The sequence below is a fragment of the Dendropsophus ebraccatus genome, chromosome 3 (genome assembly GCF_027789765.1).
Source record: "Dendropsophus ebraccatus isolate aDenEbr1 chromosome 3, aDenEbr1.pat, whole genome shotgun sequence".
Lineage (NCBI taxonomy): Eukaryota > Metazoa > Chordata > Amphibia > Anura > Hylidae > Dendropsophus > Dendropsophus ebraccatus.
Window position 1 is genome coordinate 185,209,196 of NC_091456.1, and position 11,942 is coordinate 185,221,137.

Below are 11,942 nucleotides of genomic sequence, written 5' to 3' on the forward strand. Positions count from 1 at the left end.
TTAGATGCATATACCGCAGGTGGATTAGATGCATATACCGCAGGTGGATTAGATGCATATACCGCAGGTGGATTAGATGCATATACCGCAGGTGGAGTAGATGCATATACCGCAGGTGGATTAGATGCATATACCGCAGGTGGATTAGATGCATATACCGCAGGTGGATTAAATGCATATACCGCAGGTGGATTAGATGCATATACCGCAGGTGGATTAGATGCATATACCGCAGGTGGATTAGATGCATATACCGCAGGTGGATTAGATGCATATACCGCAGGTGGATTAGATGCATATACCGCAGCTGGAGTAGATGCATATACCGCAGGTGGATTAGATGCATATACCGCAGGTGGATTAGATGCATATACCGCAGGTGGATTAGATGCATATACCGCAGGTGGAGTAGATACATATACCGCAGCCGGATTAGATGCATATATCACAGGTGGATTAGATGCGTATACCACAGCTGGAGTAGATGCATATACCGCAGGTGGATTAGATGCATATACCGCAGGTGGATTAGATACATATACCGCAGGTGGATTAGATACATATACCGCAGGAGGATTGGTTGGGGGTGGATCGGCAAATGCAGAAGTATTCTTTGTATATATGACCCTCCTCCGTTCTTGTTGGACAATGTAGCCAGTATATACGTTTATCAGGATTGGGGATATAGATTGCGGTAATATAAGATCAGTCTGACATTGTACATATCCACATATGGTTTATATCTTATATTCTCTGATTATTACAGTCTCACTCTTCCTGAAATAAAGGGAATATTTCCTGCATGTTGGTCTCCTTATATATATATGGCGGTACAATCACTGATATGTTCATCCATAGAGACTGTGTTTTAGGGATGCGTTCACACCACGATTCTGCCATCCGATGCACAGATACATCACCACCTGATCCTGCCTCAGCATGTATGAGAGACTCAACTACAGGTATACCCAGATGGTAACCTCCATGTCTCTATTACCAATGGCTTCAACCCTACCCACTATACCAATGCTGCCCCCTGCAATCTCCAGGTTTCCACAATCCCACACATGAACTAGTCTTCAAGGAGTGAAAATATAAAGCATCTAATATTACTACCGCCTGCGCTATTAATTCCAGCCCGGTGGTAATTTTACCCATCGGAGACCTCTCATCTGCCATCTGGAAGGGTGGATCGGACTCATTCTCAATGAAGAGACAAAAGTCATGTATTGGGACTTATATTCAGGTAATGCTCCACGGAGAAAAAAAATATGAGCAACAATACCATTATAAAACGTGCAGTAAGGACAACGCATAGAGCAATGTCCCACAGCCAACAAAATGTCCTCAAGATATTACGTAGTGGGACACCGCAGATATAACGTAGTAGGACACCGCAGATATTACGTAGTGGGACACTGCAGAAATGACGTAGTGGGACACTGCAGATATGACATAGTGGGACACTGCAGATATCACGTAGTGGGACACTGCAGAAATGACGTAGTGGGACACTGCAGATATCACGTAGTGGGACACTGCAGAAATGACATAGTGGGACACTGCAGATATCACGTAGAGGGACACTGCAGATATTACGTAGTGGGACACTGCAGAAATGACGTAGTGGGACACTGCAGAAATGACGTAGTGGGACACTGCAGAAATGACGTAGTGGGACACTGCAGAAATGACGTAGTTTGACACTGCAGAGGGAATCAGCAGCTGGAGGGTGGGGGATGGGTGTGGTAAGAATCCAGTTCTCCTGCATATTAAAAGAATGGCTGAACAAAATGATGTAAGTAATACACCTAGCATTTATATAATATTTACCAGCTTCACCACAATAATCCCATAGCCCAGGGTGAAATATTTACTGTCTACAGTGTTATACAGATGCCAATCCTTCCAGTACTTATCAGCTACTGTATGTCCTGCAGGAAGTGGTGTTTTTTTTCAATCTGACACAGTGCTGTTTGCTGCCACCTCTGTCCATGTCAGGAACTGTCTAGAGCAGGAGGGGTTTTCTAGGGGGATTTGCTACTGCTCTGGACAGTTCCTGACATGGACAGAGGTGGCAGCAGAGAGTAATGTGTCAGACTGGAAAAAATACACCACTTCCTGCAGGACATACAACAGTTGAAAAGTGCTGGAAGGATAAAGTTTTATTAAATAGAACTCATTTACAAATCTGTATGACTTTCTGACACATTTTGATTTAAAAACATTATTTTTTCTCTGGAGTGCCCCTTTAAGAGTTTTCTCCTTTTTGAGAATTACAACCCCTAAGATCACTGTATATCACTGTTCCCCTAGCCACAGGCTCCTTCCACCAACAATGCTGAGAGAAGACAAGAGCATACATGGTGGATTATATGGTGGACTATATGGTGGACTACATCGTGGGCTCTATGGTGGACTATACAGTGGACTACATCGTGGGCTCTATGGTGGACTATATGGTGGACTATACAGTGGACTACATCGTGGGCTCTATGGTGGACTATATGGTGGACTACATCATGGGCTCTATGGTGGACTATACAGTGGACTACATCGTGGGCTCTATGGTGGGCTCTATAGTGGACTATATGGTGGACTATACAGTGGACTACATCGTGGGCTCTATGGTGGGCTACAACTTCTAGGAGCTGCAACGGCAGAAAGGAATAGATAGTTAACCCCCCTACTTCTATGATACATGTTACTATATTCCAGACCCATCTTCCATACATATCCTCATATTGCAGACTTCCATTCTATTACAAATCCTAGTTTTATTTCTCCCCAGACTCGATGTGCATTTCCTTCCATCCTCTCACACATTGAATATTAAGATCCATCTCCACTGTGACTGAGGATTAACATAGAACTGAGTACAATCTACCTACCTATAAGGGTTGTGGAAGCTGAGATTGGTGTCCCTGTTTGTAAGGTTTTTGGTTTCTTTCCCTATAATATGTTATAGCAGCCCAGATGAAGGCCGCTTAGCTAACAGAGTGTGGTGTCCCACTACGGGTGTTTTTCCTCTTCTCCTGTGCACCTGTCAAAAAACTTCTCTCTCACATTAAAGCGGTGGATGAAGGATATTAAGTTTCCCCACTAGGTGTCAGTGTTCTCTATGTATATGTATTCCTATGTATTACGCAGCTGAAGTCAGTATTGGGTTAAGGATTTTCTATACCATGTCTTTCATGCTGACCAATAGAAGGTGCTCTCCCCCTCTCTCAACCTATCCTTGTTCTCTACACACTCCCACCCGCTGTAGGAGGAGTTATTTTAGTTCTAGTCAGATTCTAACAGAGAGAGGGCACAAAAAAACACAGTTTCTGCTGTAGTTAGGCCAGGGCCTGGCCAATGCCAGGACCCCTGACAGGAGCCAAGCACAGATGCAGCTAAAGACAAAGATTTCTTCTAAGCAGCTAGTTCTATTATGCAGTGCTAAACAACAGTAAGGGAGAGCAGCCAACATGGAACACCCTAGCCCACGCCAGGAACTCCAGGGCCATTGCTGAGGGACTATTCTCTTCTCAAAACCCTGTAAGAAACAGGAAGTACACACTGCACAAAGCAGGAGGTACGTCTTTTCAAATCCCGAGCTGAAGGAACTTACACAAGGCCCTTTATTCTCACAGTCTGGTCAGACACAGTCTATACACAAATACAAGTAACACTTCACTATTGAAGATATCCTTAGGTTACAGCAGAATACATAGCTACACTGGGTAAGGGCTCCTCTGGCCAACTCCTCTACTCTACTCTACAAGCACCACTACAACTACCTCTCTCTTGTTACTCTCAAGCATCTCCTCCAAGCACCAAGGTCAAGCATTCTAGTGTACCAAGATTTATTTGCTTTTGAAACATTTACTGTTATATTGAAAAGCCTTACAGTAAAGTTGTTCTGTTTTACACTACCGGGACCCTGTCATCTTCTATTTGCAGTGCCACCTATACACACAGCACCAAACACCTTGGGTTATTTTTCCCCTTTCTGTGGGTGGCGGTACCGACAGTCCGGGTGGGTCAGTTGCCACTCAGGACTGCCGCAACAAGAGCCCAAGGGACCCGCAACAACCCGGAAGGTTACTGACTACTGACTATTTGGGGAACACTACCGGCCATATACAAAGCAGGTACCAACATCTCACCTGTGTGCTGGACTAGCACTGGCGTCACGACCATCACTAGCCGTACACCACAGAATTGGCGTCACAGGCTATCTCAACTACTGGCCAAGTACCACAAGAGGATTGTCCAAACAGGATAAAAATGTAGCGAACCCTCATCTGTAGTTGGTCTATAGCAGTTGTCAGCTTCTCTCCCTTAAGGCTAAGGCCTGGGCTGTCTATGGCCAGTACATAATACACTGGTAGGCCAATGGCTCAAAGAGATGATGGCGCCATTGCCTTTACAGTCTGGTGTCCAACATGAAAACCACTATAGTCATCAGGGGTCACCCAACTTTCCCACACTTCTCCATATCTCACCTAGTTTCCCAGTCAGGTATTGCTCCCCCTGCTGGTTGCAGCGATTTATCCTGTAAAAAGGGCACAACCACCTGAGGTTATCATCTATCTGGGTTCTGTCCCCGGCAGTTCTCAATGTCACACAGCAGTCCTGGAAGTTCCCTCACTTTTCTCCACTATTTCCTCTTCTTCTTTCTAAGTAAATGTATCATAAGAATCGAAAGGATTACTATTGATGACTCAGGCCCAAAACTTTAGAAATCTTATTACAGATTACTGCGAGAAGTATTACCACTATAAAATCTGTGTCGGGCTGGATTTACGCAGCATTTTTTTAATGCCTTTTCAGTGTTTTTTTGTTAATAAAAAAGGCAAACTATACGTATGTTAGAAGCATGTGGCCTGCTAATATGCCCCTATAGCAAACGGGGGGCTGAGGATGAAGGGAGGTTTCTTATCTTCATCCTCTGCGCAATATTTGTGTATTTCATACTTACATTAATGAGGAGGTTTGGTACACAGGGAGCAGTACTAATATCCTCAATGCACCGGGAACAGTAATAACACCCTCGGTGCACTGATAACAGTACTATCACCCTCAGTGCACTGGGGACAGTACTAACATCCTCAGTGCAACGGGGACAGTACTAAAAGCCTCAGTGCACTGGGAACAGTAATAACACCCTCAGTGCACCGGGAACAGTAATAACACCCTCAGTGCACCGGGAACAGTAATAACACCCTCAGTGCACCGGGAACAGTACTAACACCCTCAGTGCACTGGGAACAGTACTAACACCCTCAGTGTACTGGGAACAGTAATAACACCCTCAGTGCACCGGGAACAGTAATAACACCCTCAGTGCACCGGGGACAGTAATAACACCCTCAGTGCACTGGGAACAGTACTAACACCCTCAGTGCACTGGGAACAGTACTAACAGCCTCAGTGCACTGGGAACAGTAATAACACCCTCAGTGCACCGGGGACAGTAATAACACCCTCAGTGCACTGGGAACAGTACTAACAGCCTCAGTGCACTGGGAACAGTAATAACACCCTCAGTGCACCGGGAACAGTAATAACAGCCTCAGTGCACTGGGAACAATACTAACACCCTCAGTGCACTGGGAACAGTAATAACACCCTCAGTGCACTGGGAACAGTAATAACACCCTCAGTGCACTGGGAACAGTACTAACAGCCTCAGTGCACTGGGAACAGTAATAACACCCTCAGTGCACCGGGAACAGTACTAACAGCCTCAGTGCACTGGGAACAATACTAACACCCTCAGTGCACTGGGAACAGTACTAACACCCTCAGTGCACTGGGAACAGTACTAACACCCTCAGTGCACTGGGAACAATACTAACACCCTCAGTGCAATGGGGACAGTACTAACATCCTCAGTGCACTGGGAACAGTAATAACACCCTCAGTGCACTGGGAACAGTAATAACACCCTCAGTGCACCGGGAACAGTACTAACAGCCTCAGTGCACTGGGAACAGTAATAACACCCTCAGTGCACTGGGAACAGTACTATCACCCTCAGTGCACTGGGAACAGTACTAACAGCCTCAGTGCACTGGGAACAGTAATAACACCCTCAGTGCACTGGGAACAGTACTATCACCCTCAGTGCACCAGGAACAGTACTAACAGCCTCAGTGCACTGGGAACAGTAATAACACCCTCAGTGCACTGGGAACAGTAATAACACCCTCAGTGCACTGGGAACAGTACTAACAGCCTCAGTGCACTGGGAACAGTAATAACACCCTCAGTGCACCGGGAACAGTACTAACAGCCTCAGTGCACTGGGAACAGTACTAACACCCTCAGTGCACTGGGAACAGTAATAACACCCTCAGTGCACTGGGAACAGTACTAACACCCTCAGTGCACTGGGAACAGTAATAACACCCTCAGTGCACCAGGAACAATACTAACACCCTCAGTGCACTGGGAACAGTAATAACACCCTCAGTGCACTGGGAACAGTACTAACACCCTCAGTGCACCGGGAACAGTACTAACACCCTCAGTGCAACAGTAACAGTACAACACCCTCAGTGCACTGGGAACAGTACTAACAGCCTCAGTGCATCGGGAACAGTACTAACACCCTAAGTGCACTGGGAACAGTACTAACACCCTCAGTGCACTGGGAACAGTACTAACAGCGCCAGTGCACTGGGGACAGTACTAACACCCTCAGTGCACTGGGAACAGTACTAACACCCTCAGTGCACTGGGAACAGTACTAACAGCGCCAGTGCACTGGGGACAGTACTAACACCCTCAGTGCACTGGGGACAGTACTATCACCCTCAGTGCGCTGGGAACAGTACTAACACCCTCAGTGCACCGGGAACAGTACTAACAGCGCCAGTGCACTGGGGACAGTACTATCACCCTCAGTACGCTGGGAACAGCACTAACACCCTCAGTGCACTGGGAACAGTAATAACACCCTCAGTGCACCGGGAACAGTACTAACACCCTCAGTGCACTGGGAACAGTACAAACGCCCTCAGTGCACTGGGAACAGTACTAACACCCTCAGTGCACTGGGGACAGTACTAATATCCTCAGTGCACTGGGAACAGTACTAACAGCGTTATTGCACTAGGAAGAGTACTAACAGCGTTATTGCACTAGAAAGAGTACTAACACCCTCAGTGCACTGGGAACAGTACTATCACCCTCAGTGCACTGGGAGCAGTACTAACAGCCTCAGTGCACCGGCTCAGTGCACTGGGAACAGTAATAACACCCTCAGTGCACCGGGAACAGTACTAACAGCCTCAATGCACCGGCTCAGTGCACTGGGAACAGTAATAACACCCTCAGTGCACCGGGAACAGTATTAACAGCCTCAGTGCACTGGGAACAGTACTATCACCCTCAGTGCACTGGGAGCAGTACTAACAGCCTCAGTGCACTGGGAACAGTACTATCACCCTCAGTGCACTGGGAACAGTACTAACAGCGTTATTGCACTAGGAAGAGTACTAACACCCTCAGTGCACTGGGGACAGTACTATCACCCTCAGTGCACTGGGAACAGTACTAACACCCTCAGTGCACTGGGAACAGTACTAACACCCTCAGTGCACTGGGAACAGTACTAACAGCCTCAGTGCACTGGGGACAGTACTAACACCCTTAGTGCACTGGGAACAAAACTAGCAGCCTCAGTGCACTGGGGACAGTACTAACAGTGTTATTGCACTAGGAACAGTAATAACACCCTCAGTGCACTGGGAACAGTACAAACACCCTCAGTGCACCGGGAACAGTACTAACAGCCTCAGTGCACCGGCTCAGTGCACTGGGAACAGTAATAACACCCTCAGTGCACTGGGAACAGTAATAACACCCTCAGTGCACTGGGAACAGTACTAACACAGCCAGTGCACCGGGAACAGTACTGACACCCTCAGTGCACCGGCTCAGTGCACTGGGAACAGTAATAACACCCTCAGTGCACTGGGAACAGTACTAACAGCGTTATTGCACTAGGAACAGTACTAACACCCTCAGTGCACTGGGGACAGTACTAACACCCTCAGTGCACTGGGAACAGTACTAACACCCTCAGTGCACTGGGAACAGTACTAACACCCTCAGTGCACTGGGGACAGTACTATCACCCTCAGTGCACTGGGAACAGTACTAACACCCTCAGTGCACTGGGAACAGTACTAACACCCTCAGTGCACTGGGAACAGTACTATCACCCTCAGTGCACTGGGAACAGTACTAACAGCCTCAGTTCACTGGGAACAGTACTAACAGCCTCAGTGCACTGGGAACAAAACTAGCAGCCTTAGTGCACTGGGGACAATACTAACAGCGTTATTGCACTAGGAACAGTAATAATACCCTCAGTGCACTGGGAACAGTAATAACACCCTCAGTGCACCGGGAACAGTACTAACAGCCTCAGTGCACTGGGAACAGTAATAACACCCTCAGTGCACCGGGAACAGTACTAACACCCTCAGTGCACTGGGAACAGTACTAACAGCCTCAGTGCCCTGATCTCTTTTATCATGATCGGTGAGGGTCCTAGCAGCCAGACTTCCAAAGATCAGTTATATATCTCATTATCTTTTTATCCAGCAAATAGCAAAGAGGACCTTTAAATATGCAGAAATTTCTTGTTTCTTTCATCACTATTTTTTCTACGAACATAGTCCTACAAGAGATGTTTTTGCAGGACAAGTTTTTTTTTCTTCCCACTTACCTTCCCCTTAGAAACGTGAGAAAAATTATGTAAGTCTATTGCCAGGAACTGTGAGCAGATTTGGTTTTCGGGATGCCACCTGACCTTAGTAATACCCTATCTGGTGGCTTTGTTGATCGTCTTTTAAGAAAGCAGGTGTAAATACTAGAGAATACAAATCTAGACTTAACTTTCTCTCCGATCTTTGTCCTGAGTCTCTTTTTACATCCTTACAGTTTGCCAGCTGGCAGAGCGGACCTTCTCCAAATACTAACATCGTCGCCTAATAGCCGGAGACGGCAGAGGTTTAGTAGTAATGGTTCGTATGTCTTTCATCAACAGTTCTGGGAATAGTCTAAGAATTTTTTTTTTACTTATTTTTCTCAAAACTTTAAAGGAGAAGTCCAGGCACGGACATTTTTTAAAACATATCAGGGAGGGGAGGGTGGGGAAAAAAAAGTGCAAAAAAAAGTGCACTTACCTCCCCGGCTCCAGCACTGGTGTCTGCATTCTTACCCTCCAGTAACTGTCCGCTTCCTGGTGTAGAGACGGGACCTGAGATGTGACAAATCATGCCCCTAGTCCTGTCTCTACACCAGGAAGCAGCTAGGGACCAGGGATAGCTGGCCCCACCTACCTCCTCCTAGTTTGAATGTCTGAAAAATATGTCCCTGTCCGGACTTCTCCTTTAACTGGGAAGAAAGTAGAGATGAGCAAATTTTTTCAAAAGTTCGGTTCGGCAGGTTTGCAAATTTTTTGGCTAAAATTCTTGTTCTTGCGAACCGAACCTTAAAAAAATCACTCGTTCCAATGTTGCTGTTGGAAACAAAAAAACAGCAACATTGGGATGAAATCATGCTGTAATAGGTAAATATACACAAAAGAAGCTGGCCCAGGAGAAAGCACTCGGCATAGGAGGTGATGCATTAGCGGGGTATTCCCCTAGGATGACACCAGGGCAGCGTGGACACTTTTTTTTCCTTTTTTTTTTTCATGTTCCAGCGCCAACTTGTTCCGAACTTTGTAAAAAGTTCGGTTCAGTAGCAAACTGAATTTTTCGCAAAGTTCAGAACGAATCTAGTTTCGTGAGTCTTGGTTCGCTCATCTCTAGAAGAAAGATCTTCCCATATTTAGTAATTAGTTATACAGGTTATATAAAGAATAGGTCAGTCTTTACTGGTCTTTCATTTATAAAACAGTAAGATCACTGTTGTACACTGATATATTCCAGCCGGAGCAGGGCAAAGACTATCATCTCCTGCCTCCCCCCCTTGGAAACTTCTAGACAGGATTAGTATATATATACACTACCGTTCAAAAGTTTGGGGTCACATTGAAATGTCCTTATTTTTGAATGAAAAGCACTGTACTTTTCAATGAAGATAACTTTAAACTAGTCCTAACTTTAAACAAATACACTCTATACATTGCTAATGTGGTAAATGACTATTCTAGCTGCAAATGTCTGGTTTTTGGTGCAATATCTACATAGGTGTATAGAGGCCCATTTCCAGCAACTATCACTCCAGTGTTCTAATGGTACAATGTGTTTGCTCATTGGCTCAGAAGGCTAATTGATGATTAGAAAACCCTTGTGCAATCATGTTCACACATCTGAAAACAGTCTAGCTCGTTACAGAAGCTACAAAACTGACCTTCCTTTGAGCAGATTGTGTTTCTGGAGCATCACATTTGTGGGGTCAATTAAACGCTCAAAATGGCCAGAAAAAAGAGAACTTTCATCTGAAACTCGACAGTCTATTCTTGTTCTTAGAAATTAAGGCTATTCCATGCGAGAAATTGCTAAGAAATTGAAGATTTCCTACAACGGTGTGTACTACTCCCTTCCGAGGACAGCACAAACAGGCTCTAACCAGAGTAGAAAAAGAAGTGGGAGGCCGCGTTGCACAACTAAGCAAGAAGATAAGCACATTAGAGTCTCTAGTTTGAGAAACAGACGCCTCACAGGTCCCCAACTGGCATCTTCATTAAATAGTACCCGCAAAACACCACTGTCACCATCTACAGTGAAGAGGCAGCTGCCGGATTTTGGGCTTCAGGGCAGGGTGGCAAAGAAAAAGCCATATCTGAGACTGGCCAATAAAAGAAAAAGATTAGGATGGGCAAAAGAACACAGACATTGGACAGAGGAAGACTGGAAAAAGTGTTGTGGACGGATGAATCCAAGTTTGAGGTGTTTGGATCACAAAGAAGAACGTTTGTGAGACACAGAACAAATGAAAAGATGCTGGAAGAATGCCTGACGCCATCTGTTAAGCATGGTGGAGGTAATGTGATGGTCTGGGGTTGCTTTGGTGCTGGTAAGGTGGGAGATTTGTACAGGGTAAAAGGGATTCTGAATAAGGAAGGCTATCACTCTGCACCGCCATGCCATACCCAGTGGACAGCGCTTGGTTGGAGCCAATTTCATCCTACAACAGGACAATGACCCTAAACACACCTCCAAATTGTGCAAGAACTATTTACAGCAGAAGCAGCAGCTGGTATTCTATCATAGGTAATGGAGTGGCCAGCGCAGTCACCAGATCTGAACCCCATTGAGCTGTTGTGGGAGCAGCTGGACCGTATGGTACGCCAGAAGTGCCCATCCAACCAATCCAACTTGCAATATGCAAAAAAGGGGTCCGTGGAGCCTCAGTTGCAAGTCTAAAAACACAGGAATAACCAGATATCCCTCTCTCCTGAGAAGGAAGCCCATTGCCAAGGGGTGCCTCCTAGTGGGGAGAGCACCAAACCACCCTGATACGTAGTCCCTCAGGTCCTCACTCTGTTACGAGCTTTGGGACCTAAATAGGGAAACACCAGGGTGGCCCCTGCAAGTCAAAGTCTAACTCTGTGGCAAGTATAACGACATAAGACAAGGATTACCAAGGCTAGACATCTATCCACAGACTGCAGTTTCGGGGTATTTGCCCCTCATCAGTGTGGAGCAGGATTCTGGCTACTGGGGGCAATGATAAATAGACCAACAAAACACAACAATCACTGAACTCAGGGAGAACAGTGAAAAATTCCAATGGAGTACTCATTTAAGAGTCTCCATTGATTGTCCCATACAAAATTTGAATATGCAAAAAAGGGGTCCATGGAGCGTCAGTTACTAGTCTCAAAACACGGGAATAGCCAGATATCCCTCTTTCCAGAGAAGGAAGCCCATTGCCAAGGGGTGCCTGAGGGACTACGTATCAGGGTAGTTTGGTGCTCTCCCCACTAG